At 30.3% G+C, this 13,365-nt stretch overlaps 2 protein-coding genes across 3 annotated transcripts in view; one reads left to right on the plus strand and one right to left on the minus strand.

Annotated features, from left to right (window-relative positions):
• The window catches only part of LOC141456295 (sodium/hydrogen exchanger 9B2-like), a 53,314-nt gene that overhangs the window by 5,262 nt on the left and 34,687 nt on the right, over positions 1–13,365 (plus strand). The gene's annotated exons all lie outside the window — the stretch shown is intronic.
• Positions 1–13,365, minus strand: part of LOC141456313 (uncharacterized) — a 37,822-nt gene that overhangs the window by 3,610 nt on the left and 20,847 nt on the right. Inside the window, exons 4-6 of the transcript XR_012459695.1 lie at positions 12,979–13,201; positions 10,522–10,679; positions 10,311–10,429 (exon numbers count right to left, since the gene is read on the minus strand). The gene's annotated coding sequence lies outside the window, so the exon portion shown is untranslated. The remainder of the gene's footprint in view (positions 1–10,310; positions 10,430–10,521; positions 10,680–12,978; positions 13,202–13,365) is intronic.

Below are 13,365 nucleotides of genomic sequence, written 5' to 3' on the forward strand. Positions count from 1 at the left end.
AGTCACCCAATATCAACTGGGACGCTTCATAAGTAGCAATGAGGCTGTATGGCGTATTACCTGAATATCATTTTCCATTCATGAATGATATTCAACGGTTGTTCATTTAGCAGTACATCTTGAAAATGGACAGCGTGTGTATTTTACATCAGAAAATGTACGTGCAAGAGCAATGTCACCACCGCCAACAACATTAACTGAATTTTTCACATTATGTAGAAATGATACCTTTGCAAGGACACTACTGTACTCTGAAGTAGGGATAATTTTATTGTTAATTTTCATTTCGATGTATTGTATACATTTGGTCATTAATAAATTATGTTTGAGGTATCAAAACTGCCTTTTTGTTCAAATAAAGCAACGTGTGAACGGGTACAGCTAGTTTTCTATAAGGATTAAATTAGCGAAAACTGTTCAGTTACTACAGTTATAATAAATTTATATTAGGATAGCAACTGGAATAGTCCCAAAAAAAATATCTTGCATGAAATTTATAAAGAAAAAAAATGAAATTTTCTTTTTTTTTACAAAATAATTGTGTGATAAAATACAATAATACAGTATATAATAATATAATGTATATATAATACAATAATAAAATTTTTATTTTACTATATATTTTTAGTTTTTTGTCCTTTCATTCTAGTTGTTTTCGAAGCATTAATTAGGTGCTTTCAGAAGAGATTTTTTTAAAATGGTATTTTTATGTTTAACTAATGTTTAAAAAACAACCAATTGTGACTGACAATTGGTATAAGGCGGTAATCTTTCTGCAGCTGAGGGTCGGACCTATCGCTGATGCCTTCCCCAGAGCTCGGAATCACAATTACTCCGGTATACTAGTTTCAACTGAATGCCTTCACATGAAGACAATATGCTACGGCTGAAACAAATGTTATCAGCTGATGGTAGTCGGCTGAAGATGAGACTAATCTATAGGAAGAGTGTATAGGAACTTTATTTTCATTTTAGTCTGTGATTGACCAAAGCTAGAATTAGGCAACTAATGATTCGATAATTGAATTGATCAGAACCAAATTGGTTTATTGTTGGATTGATTTATTCATTTGATGACTTTTATCGAAGTTCCCTCTCTCTCCACATTATCGGGGTTCAAAAAAAATTGCTGATGGAAAAATGGTTCAATGATCATTGCATTGGCGCTAATGACCAAGACAGGCGATGCGCTGGAAAAAAATATTTAAAATACATTTACTTGCCATAATTAGTTTACAGGTTTTTGTTATTTCCATAAATTTACTTTATTATTACCATTTCAACTTCATAAAGCTGGTGCATAAGCATAACGACAGGGGGAAGGAATTAACACTTTTTATTGCTCGCTATATCTGTCATGTGGAGGGAGATCAAGGTCCTCAAGTCATTCACAGTTACATCATTCATTGGGTATTGTTTTTACATTACTTCCTCATTCTTAACTGACATTTCCAGCTGGGTCAATAATTGCTAACAAAAATGTATTCAGCCTTTACAAAAGAGTAAGGTTCTTCGGAGGCAAAGAGACAAACTTTCTTTCACCTTCTCCACCTATTTATCCCAAAAAATGAGCCAAGAATCGTAATAAATGTTAGTCCGAAGAATCGAAACATAGTACGCTATAAGCAGGATAAAAAAAAAGTTCATTAATTTTTGAGGCAGTCTGACGTAAATGGATTATGGTTTTTTAGTTATTATGCTGCAGAAGAACTTATCAGTAGAATAAAGTGGTGTACTTGGACTCCATCCAATGTCTGATTAGCGTTCTAATAGCTCGTCTATCGGTCACAAACTCGAAGTACACCACTCCTTCAATGTTCGAACTAAATGAAGTAAAATACGCCGATACTTTTCTTACAGCTCTTACTACGTTTTCAGTACTCCTTTGCTGAATGAATATGAATATCTTCAGCGCACAGTCTGCTGTGAGAATAAAATAGAACACTAAACAAAATATAAAAAACAAAATTTCATTTCTGTTTAGTTAAACCGTGAACTTAATTCCAACAGAAAATGTTTCGGTCTGAATACTAATCGATTTAACAAGATTCCCCGCCGTGATTATAAATAATTTATAATAATATCTCTCACGATATTATTTATTATTATCCGTTTTTTTTATTCTTTCCAACGTGATTTTGTAGCACTAGAGAGACCGTATAACAGATTTTTCTTTGAAAGATCTTTGATGTCCATTACCATTTCCGTTTAGTCAGAGTAAATTAATTTATTTTTGTTTGAAATGGAGTTGAAGTTATTGATCATGTCAGTAATATGTCTTAACTACAGATTTACTCTTTAGATCAGTGGTTCTTAACCGGTGTTCCGCGAATATGGTCCAAGTGTTCCGCGAAATTTCAATTTTAAATGTATTGAAATTTAGAAACTTAGAAAAACAAAAAATTGTTCCTTTTTTTTAATTTGAATTTAATTTTAAATTCTTGCAAAATACCGAATTTCAAATTATTTAATGTTAGTGTTCCGCGAGAAAAATATATACATATAATTGTGTTCCGCGTCTATGAAAAGGTTAAGAACCACTGATATAAAGGGTTTAAAATTTTTTAGGTCATGAAATTCTGTAAAATTGTGGCCGTTCTATATCTCCCACTGTGAACCTCGTATTCGTATGGAATTTTGTTCTCTTGTACACTTTGTTTTTCTCAAATATAAACTATAGTTATTTTGTGCACAGATCTAAAAAGGTAGAAGATATAAAGGGTTGAAAATTTTTTAGGTCATGAAATTCTGTAAAATTGTAGCCGTTCTATATCTCCCGCTGTGAACCACGTATTGATATGAATTTTGTTCTCTTATACACTTTGTTTTTCTAAATTATAAACTATAGTTATTTTGTGCACAGATCTATAAATGTAGAAGATATAAAAGGTTGAAAATTTAATGGGTCATGAAATTCTGTAAAATTATGGCCGTTCTATATCTCCCACTGTGAACCACGTATTGATATGGAATTTTGTTCTCTTATACATTTTGTTTTTCTCAATTATAACCTATAATTATTTTGTGGACTGATCTAAAAAAGTAGAAGATATAAAGGGTTGAAAATTTTTTGGGTCATGAAATTCTGTAGAATTATGGCCGTTCTATATCTCCAACTGTGAATCACGTATTGATATGGAATTTTGTTTTCTTATACTCTTTGTTTTTCTCAATTATAAACTATAGTTCTTTTCTGTACAGGTCTAAAAAGGTAGAAGATATAAAGGGTTAAAAATATTTTGGGTCATGAAATTCTGTAAAATTGTGGCCGTTCTATATCTCCAACTGTGTACCACGTATTGATATGGAATTTTATTCTCTTATACACTTTGTTTTTCTAAATTATAAACTATAGTTATTTTGTGCACAGATCTAAAAAGGTAGAAGATATAAAAGGTTGAAAATTTTTTGGGTCATGAAATTCTGTAAAATTGTGGCCGTTCTATAACTCCCACTGTGAACCACGTATTGATATGGAATTTTGTTCTCTTATACTCTTTGTTTTTCTCAATTATAAACTATAGTAATTTTGTGCACAGACCTATAACTGTAGAAGATATAAATGGTTGAAAATTTTTTGGGTCATGAAATTCTTTAAACTTGTGGCCGTTCTATATCTCCCACTGTGAACCTCGTATTCGTATGGAATTTTGTTCTCTTGTACACTTTGTTTTTCTGAATTATAAACTATAGTTATTTTGTGCACAGATCTACAATTTTAGAAGATATAAAGGGTTGAAAATTTTTTGGGTCATGAAATTCTTTAAGATTGTGGCCGTTCTATATCTCCCACTGTGAACCTCGTATTCTTATGGAATTTTGTTCTCTTGTACACTTTGTTTTTCTCAATTATAAACTATAGTTATTTTGTGCACAGATCTATAATTTTAGAAGATATAAAGGGTTGAAAATTTTTTGGGTCATGAAATTTTGTAAAATTATGGCCGTTCTATATCTCCCACTGTGAACCACGTATTGGTATGGAATTTTTTTCTCATACACTTTGTTTTTCTCAATTATAAACTATAATTATTTTGTGGACTGATCTAAAAAAGTAGAAGATATAAAGGGTTGAAAATTTTTTGGGTCATGAAATTCTTTAAAATTGTGGCCGTTCTATATCTCCCACTGTGAACCTCGTATTCGTATGGAATTTTGTTCTCTTGTACACTTTGTTTTTCTCAATTATAAACTATAGTTATTTTGTGCACAGACCTAAAAAGTTCGAAGATATAAAGGGTTGAAAATTTTTTGGGTCATGAAATTCTGTAAAATTATGGCCGTTCTATATCTCCCACTGTGAACCACGTATTGGTATGGAATTTTTTTCTCTTGTACATTTTGTTTTTCCAAATTATAAACTATAGTAATTTTGTGCACAGACCTATAAATGTAGAAGATATAAATGGTTGAAAATTTTTTGGGTCATGAAATTCTGTAAAATTGTGGCCGTTCTATATCTCCAACTGTGAACCACGTTTTGATATGGAATTTTATTCTCTTATACACTTTGTTTTTCTCAATTATAAACTATAGTTATTTTGTGCACAGATCTAAAAAGGTAGAAGATATAAAGGGTTAAAAATATTTTGGGTCATGAAATTCTGTAAAATTGTGGCCGTTCTATATCTCCAACTGTGAACCACGTTTTGATATGGAATTTTATTCTCTTATACACTTTGTTTTTCTCAATTATAAACTATAGTTATTTTGTGCACAGATCTAAAAAGGTAGAAGATATAAAGGGTTGAAAATTTTTTGGGTCATGAAATTCTGTAAAATTGTGGCCGTTCTATATCTCCAACTGTGAACCACGTTTTGATATGGAATTTTATTCTCTTATACACTTTGTTTTTCTCAATTATAAACTGTAGTTATTTTGTGCACAGATCTAAAAAGGTAGAAGATATAAAGGGTTAAAAATATTTTGGGTCATGAAATTCTGTAAAATTGTGGCCGTTCTATATCTCCAACTGTGAACCACGTTTTGATATGGAATTTTATTAGCTTATACACTTTGTTTTTCTCAATTATAAACTATAGTTATTTTGTGCACAGATCTAAAAAGGTAGAAGATATAAAGGGTTAAAAATATTTTGGGTCATGAAATTCTGTAAAATTGTGGCCGTTCTATATCTCCAACTGTGAAACACGTTTTGATATGGAATTTTATTCTATTATACGCTTTGTTTTTCTCAATTATAAACTATAGTTATTTTGTGCACAGATCTAAAAAGGTAGAAGATATAAAGAGTTAAAAATATTTTGGGTCATGAAATTCTGTAAAATTGTGGCCGTTCTATATCTCCAACTGTGAACCACGTTTTGATAAGGAATTTTATTCTCTTATACACTTTGTTTTTCTCAATTATAAACTATAGTTATTTTGTGCACAGATCTAAAAAGGTAGAAGATATAAAGGGTTGAAAATTTTTTGGGTCATGAAATTCTGTAAAATTGTGGCCGTTCTATAACTCCCACTGTGAACCACGTATTGATATGGAATTTTGTTCTCTTATACTATTTGTTTTTCTCAATTATAAACTATAGTTATTTTGTGCACAGATCTAAAAAGGTAGAAGATATAAAGGGTTGAAAATTTTTTGGGTCATGAAATTCTGTAAAATTATGGCCGTTCTATATCTCCCACTGTGAACCACGTATTGATATGGAATTTTATTCTTTTATACACTTTGTTTTTCTCAATTATAAACTATAGTTATTTTGTGCACTGATCTAAAAAGGTAGAAGATATAAAGGGTTAAAAATATTTTGGGTCATGAAATTCTGTAAAATTGTGGCCGTTTTATATCTCTAACTGTGAACCACGTATTGATATGGAATTTTATTCTCTTATACACTTTGTTTTTCTCAATTATAAACTATAGTTATTTTGTGCACAGATCTAAAAAGGTAGAAGATATAAAGGGTTGAAAATTTTTTGGGTCATGAAATTCTGTAAAATTGTGGCCGTTCTATAACTCCCACTGTGAACCACGTATTGATATGGAATTTTGTTCTCTTATACTCTTTGTTTTTCTCAATTATAAACTATAGTTATTTTGTGCACAGATCTAAAAAGGTAGAAGATATAAAGGGTTGAAAATTTTTTGGGTCATGAAATTCTGTAAAATTGTGGCCGTTCTATAACTCCCACTGTGAACCACGTATTGATATGGAATTTTGTTCTCTTATACTATTTGTTTTTCTCAATTATAAACTATAGTTATTTTGTGCACAGATCTAAAAAGGTAGAAGATATAAAGGGTTGAAAATTTTTTGGGTCATGAAATTCTGTAAAATTATGGCCGTTCTATATCTCCCACTGTGAACCACGTATTGATATGGAATTTTATTCTTTTATACACTTTGTTTTTCTCAATTATAAACTATAGTTATTTTGTGCACAGATCTAAAAAGGTAGAAGATATAAAGGGTTAAAAATATTTTGGGTCATGAAATTCTGTAAAATTGTGGCCGTTTTATATCTCCAACTGTGAACCACGTATTGATATGGAATTTTATTCTCTTATACACTTTGTTTTTCTCAATTATAAACTATAGTTATTTTGTGCACAGATCTAAAAAGGTAGAAGATATAAAGGGTTGAAAATTTTTTGGGTCATGAAATTTTGTAAAATTGTGGCCGTTCTATATCTCCCACTGTGAACCACGTATTGATATGGAATTTTTTTATCTTGTACACTTTGTTTTTCTCAATTATAAACTTTAGTTATTTTGTGTACAGGTCTCAAAAGGTAGAAGATATAAAGGGTTGAAAATTTTTTGGGTCATGAAATTCTGTAAAATTGTGGCCGTTTTATATCTCCCACTGTGAACCTCGTATTCGTATGGAATTTTGTTCTCTTGTACACTTTGTTTTTCTCAATTATAAACTATAGTTATTTTGTGCACAGATCTAAAAAGGTAGAAGATATAAAGGGTTGAAAATTTTTTGGGTCATGAAATTCTGTAAAATTATGGCCGTTCTATATCTCCCGCTGTGAACCACGTATTGATATGAATTTTGTTCTCTTATACACTTTGTTTTTCTAAATTATAAGCTATAATTATTTTGTGCACAGATCTATAAGTTTAGAAGATATAAACCAGTGGTTCTTAACCAGTGTTCCGCGAAATTTCAATATTAAATGTATTGAAATTTAGAAACTTAGGAACGATACGAAAACAAAAAATTGTTTTTTTTTTTTTAAATTTGAATTTAATTTTACGTTCTTGCTAAATACCGAATTTCAAATTATTTAATGGTAGTGTTCCGCGAGAAAAATATATACATATAATTGTGTTCCGCGACTATGAAAAGGTTAAGAACCACTGCTTTAGACAGTGCTGTATTTTTTATAATTCTACAAAACACTATATTATTTAGGTCTGACTATTTTATTTGAATAACCGTGAATTTAACCACAAGGGAGAAAATTGGTTTTTCAGAGATTCCTTGGGTTCGCGGTAGTTTGCTTTCGAAAAGACTCATGTTTAGGTTCTGTTTTATATAATATTATATTTTTCAACACATAATCTTTTACATTTTGAAAGGAATTGCGTGGCTTTCAAAATTGTATTCCAGATGTTTTCAACTGCTTTAAAGCCTAAGATCTCAAGGAGTCTCGGTGCTTGCAGAATTGGCTTAAAGCAACTCTTTTCTAACAAAAAGCCCATTGAAAGTAGCATCCTAGAGAAAGGTGTTATACAGACAGTCTTTGTATGAGTCTAGAGATGTTTCGGTGAGGACAAAAGGAATATTATTACTGATGATCTAGCATGAGAAGCTACTTTCCTCGGGGAAAAGCTATATCTCCAAAAACAATTTAAAGAAAAACAATATCTTTAAATAAAATTGTCATTTCTATAATACAATTTTTAATGTTGGCTGAGTTGAATGGCTTTACAAAAAATTGCAAACCATCATCCGAGATCTCAGTAGACCTTAGTTTAGAGAGCCTATTTTGGGAAAACATAATTTTGTTTAACATAATCTGCTGCTAAAATCAAATCATGCCAGTTTCAGAGTCCATCTCTGCAATATAAGGCAAGATAGAGTGCCTCCCCTAAGGAATCGGCTTGCAGCAAGAGTTGGAGTAACCGTCTTAAAAAATAAGCACTTTTTTTTTAAACGTTCTTTTAAGAGACTTTTATCTATGGCGAAATCTAGTTCGGTTGTTTTCAAATAAAATACCACATGCTTGAGTCACTTTAAGAGTTATCTTATACGGATTTTAAATTATCTTTATTACAGCTATAATTACGTTCGGTAATTTATTTGTTAATTAGTATAAAGTTTTTGTGATACAGAAAGAAAACAATTTATTAAGCTGTTCACTTTTACAGCGTTTATCTTTAATGTTGGTCGTTGGTTTTATAGCATAACGCTAATACCTCGTAAACAACAAAACGAACATTATTTTAAAAGTATTAGTAACGAATTAAGCCAAAAACATCCTTCAGAAATTTAATCGTGATTTTACTGATCTTGATCGTATGGGGCCTATTCAACTAATTAAAAAAACTACACGAAAAAGTAAAATTTGGAAATACATCCAATTTTTTCTCCTTTTTCTATTAAAGATAATATTCTCGATTGCTATTATTATTATTTTTTTTAACAAACATATTCCTCGTTTATAATTTTTTCAATTAGTGCATGAAGCGACCATTTCCAAATGAGGCTTCTCCAACAATCTAATGTTGGAAAATAAAAACTGCTTTGAAATTAAATGAATAATAAATATTATTTTGAAGATATACTTAAGATTTTTTCCTATGATAAAATTCTTGAATATCTGAAGAATATTTTCAAAAGTTTCAGTTCTATTTTGGTAATAATGATTTAGATAACATCCTTTTGGATCTGTACGGTGGACTAGGACCAATTTTCTAAAGTTGCAATATCTGCTAGCTTGAGGTAGTATTTTGCTAGAAAAATATTTCGAAATAATTTAAAAAAATTTGAACATGTCATTAAAATAAAAAAATTTCTTATAAAATAAAATTATGGCATTAAATAACTATAGAATAGTTTATAGTATCGGTTTTCCATATTATATTCCCTCAAAACAATGACGCAAGTTCTATTACCAATGATACACTTTCATGAGAGCGTTATTGTAAACTAGAGGAGGACAGACTAGCCGAGTTTGTTGCCGCAGATGCTATCATCCGTCACTTTAACTTTTCATTGTTCTTTGTATCACATTTACATCACTCTCTCTCTCTCACTCCCTCCCCCTTTCTCCTCAAAAATAAAATTGAAAGCTGTTTTCAAATAACAGATAAAAATTCGTAAACTAATATTTTGAATAGATCCGTATAAACAAAACAATTATTTTTATATATTTATTTTGAAATTCGACACCTAGGCGTTTGCGCCAAACTAGTGTCAACTCCTATGACTTTCTATTACAATAATGGTAATAATTATATAATTAAAATTATAATGTAGAGTAACTTATGCTGGTTAACTCATATTAATGAAAAAAAATTGCTAATAGAATTTTATTTAAATATACAAATATGACCAATTTTGTATCAAAGTAACTGGTTGCATGTATCTTCTAGATTGCACCTATTTCGACAAATTTTAAGCCTTCTTCATAAAGAAGTAAAAATAATTTAGGCAAATTCAAAGGGAAAGGAGATAAAACAAATTTCGAAGAGGGGCAATTTTTCTGAGCTGGAATATGCTTGTGTTTTCTTTTTTAACTTTTTTTTTAAAGACTGGGGTTCAATCATTCAACACGGGCGGTATCGGAGACCTAAAAGTGTCTTGCACTCATTTACGGTCATTAATATATTAATATCTCCTCAATTAAAACATCCTTCCGCAGAGAGGGAAGAGTCAGATTGTCCTCCACCTTAATCAGTTAGTAGGCTAAAAATAGCAACCGATTGATTCCGAGTCAACTTAGGGTGTGCGACAATCAGAATTCCAATGGAAATATGTTCAACCATTGGGGCGAGCCTCTTTAGGGGGAGTGTAATTTTTTAAAGAGGCACATGAAGAATGGAAAAAAGTTTATTTACTTCAAAAATTTATAGTTAAAAACTATTTATTTAAAGTTCTAAAAGTGCAATGAGAGTATCCAATTTATTTAAAAAAAAAAAAAAAAAAAAAAAAAAAAAAAAAAAAAAAAAAAAAAAAAAAAAAAAAAACTGAGCGTTTAGCAAAAACAATAAAAAATAAATAAACAACCATTAAATAAAGTGGAACCTTTCTGAATAAGGGTTTTTGTGATTAACTTAAGGTTTCATTTCATTGAGGTACCTAAAAGAGATATAATATTTAAATTTACCGTGATATAACGTTTTTGAGGTAGAGGGGTGACATCAGGGCGTGTCCTTAGATAGATCGTTCTTATCCTGAAGAGAAAACATCAGTAGCCACATCTTTCTCCTGGGGCATAATGTGCTCCTAATCAAACCAAATTACAGAGATTAAATATGATTAATATGTATAAAGTGCAAAATAATTAATTTTTAAGCAGCTCAGAAGGCACAATTTACTTATCAAATCTCATTACGTACGCCACGCACAGTATCGGATTGCACGTGCTGAATACATCCGTCAATGCCGTTCTTCAAACGGGCTAGTTTCTCTTCCTCTTCTCTGGTTTCTGATCCAGCTCAAGTCATATCTCATATTTATTTATTTTAAAAATAGCCTAAAATATACATACATTAGTAAGTAAACATGCTTTATATTTTTATTTAATTACACACTTGATTTAGGGAAATTTTGTACTTATAAGCCTATTTTATTTTGTTTTGATAACAATTCTGCAATGGACTCATGTCCACATCCAAAAATCCATGGATGTGGTCTGAAAAAAAAACAAAATCAGCTAGGTTATGAATAGGCTGATAATGAGAAATCAAAAAATCTGGTTTCAACAGTTTCACTCCTCTCTGTCAAGGTTCTTAAAATTAATTTAAATTTGCGGATCATAGATAGGCTCAAGGTTAAGTATTTTCGTAAACAATTTTATAGGTGTAACACGATCAAGTACATTCTTCTTATCAAAAGATAAGATAAAGTAAAAAATGCAGTTTTTCATACTAGGTAGTTTTGTTTAATGGGAATTACTGATTACACGTCATGCGTTATAAAATTGGATTGGGCTTAGATAGTTTCACTATAGTAATAAATAACACAAGCACGTACTCTTTAACTGAGAGAGAAAGAAATCATTGTTTTACGTAAAAAATATAAATAATGGATATGTATGCAGAAAACAGTAGGTGGCTTAGATGTGTTATGTTGCGTTCATTAGCATAAAGTTTGCAACTTTCAAAATAGATTTTGGCCTCGTGGATACAAACCTCGTGAGGATCAACTGACGTTTGAAATAGTAAACAATGAGGTCAGCAACATTATTCCATTGCCTTTCCCAATGCAACTTTTCTTAGTGTGACCAAACTAAATTATGTTGCAGAAACACCCACATGAATTTTTCTCAAATTTAAAATGCCTTAATCCTTTTATTTTATTATTTTCAAAGAGAATTTCTGGTTGGCTAATTTACACCAACAGTTTTCAACTCAACTTAAATTTAAGAGAAAGTAAAAAATGGAAAGCGTTGTGATCGTTTCTGAAACTGAGAAACAAAGTTTGGTAGTCCTCTTAGAATTTGTTTTTTTTTTTTTGTCATGCTCTTTGATGAGTTAATCCTTACAAGAAAAGTAGCAGTAAAAATTCAACTAGGTATTCTTATTTAATATTTTATGGTCGGTAATCTGGCATCCCGAAGAAATACTTAAATAATTTTATTTTCATTTTTTTACAAATTTCTCTTAAGTGTCTTCAATACAATTCTCTTTTTACTTTTTCCCCACCTAAATGCTAAACACTTTCATTGAGCAAATTTTCCTAAAGATCTGACCTAAGCATCTCCAAAAAAAGTAATTATGGCAGGTAGATGACATGTACGTTGTTGCCAATTGTATGTATCCCTGACCGGTTTCCATAATTTCTTTCATTATTGTAATCAATAATTTTTAGCTGAAACAATTTTGAGGACAAAAAATAAAATAAAAAAGATTATTAGGAGGTTTGTGGAAGTTTTTCTTCTAAATTTGGAGATTGCAAGTGTAATTGTAGTAAGGTCTAGTAATGCAACTACTTGGAACGTTCAGCAAAATTCATTGTTATTAAAAAAAAAGAAAAAAAAAGAGTATTAAAAATAAGTGAAATTAGAGAAAGTTGTTTAAATGTTCAACAAAATTATTTTCATAAACTTTTGGTACATTTCGTGGGTAAACTATCCATATTAAAATACATTTTGAATAGTCTGTTTTTCCATCCTGCCTATTAAACTTTTTCTATCTCTTCTACGAGAGAGAGAATGAACTTCCTGTGGTACAATACCACTGATCATGGATTGACATAGTCTTTCATTGTCCTCTTTACAAACTTTTGTTAAGTATAGTTTTTTTTTATTTCACTTTGTTGTCATTTTTTATAAATTTCCCACCAAATTGTTAAGTATTTTTTTTTCTTTTCCAATCATCTAAGCCTCAGTATATTTTTTTTATAAATAAGTTCGTCCAGTTTCGGATTTTTAAAATAAAACCATTTTTAGGTGTGTACGTACTTAGAATCTGTTTAAAATGTAGTTAGCTACGCAATGCTGGATACCATTGATTTATCCGTCGAAAAACGCACCATGATGAAGGATGAAAGTCAAGAACCGGTCAGAGATGCGATAAAATCAAAGATACATAGTTACAAACAGCTATGTAAATTAATATTTGAACATATTCAGATGAAACATTTTAAAAATAATTACTACAATTAGTAATAATATTATTTTAAAAAAACTATAAACCTGAAAGTTTTTAATTACTTTTATTAAAATTAGAACTCATGTGTCTTTATTTATTTTCATTTTAATTAATTGTACGACTTTTATTCTAATATTTGTTAAGATATTTTCAAAAAATTAATTCAAGCCGTTGTTTTACCTTTGTCTTTTAATTAGTTTGTTTTAGCCGTTTTCCTTCTAGCAGCCGTGTATAAATTGCCTCGTTTAAAATTTTCTTCTTTATCCTAATCAAAGGCAACGGTAGCCAAACTAAATGTTTTCCAGTAATTCCAGCTATGGCACAAGGTGGATAGTTCGTAGATTCTTTATCTCCAATACAGTGAAGGTGATTCTGGAGGAGCAGGTCATGCCCAGTCAACGACCTGAAACAGGCAATTTATCGTAGAGTGAATGCGGAAGGTCATTTTTTTGAAAAGTTGTTTTGTATGTTTTTGTTTTAGTTCCCTTGTTTTTCATAATAGTTCTTTCACTTCACCTTCAGGTTACCACTTATAGTTGCATATTCTTCAGTAGGGCAGGCTTAATT

Source organism: Rhodnius prolixus, unplaced genomic scaffold (genome assembly GCF_049639745.1).
Source record: "Rhodnius prolixus isolate KJV_2025 unplaced genomic scaffold, Rpr scaffold_4, whole genome shotgun sequence".
NCBI classification, from domain to species: domain Eukaryota; kingdom Metazoa; phylum Arthropoda; class Insecta; order Hemiptera; family Reduviidae; genus Rhodnius; species Rhodnius prolixus.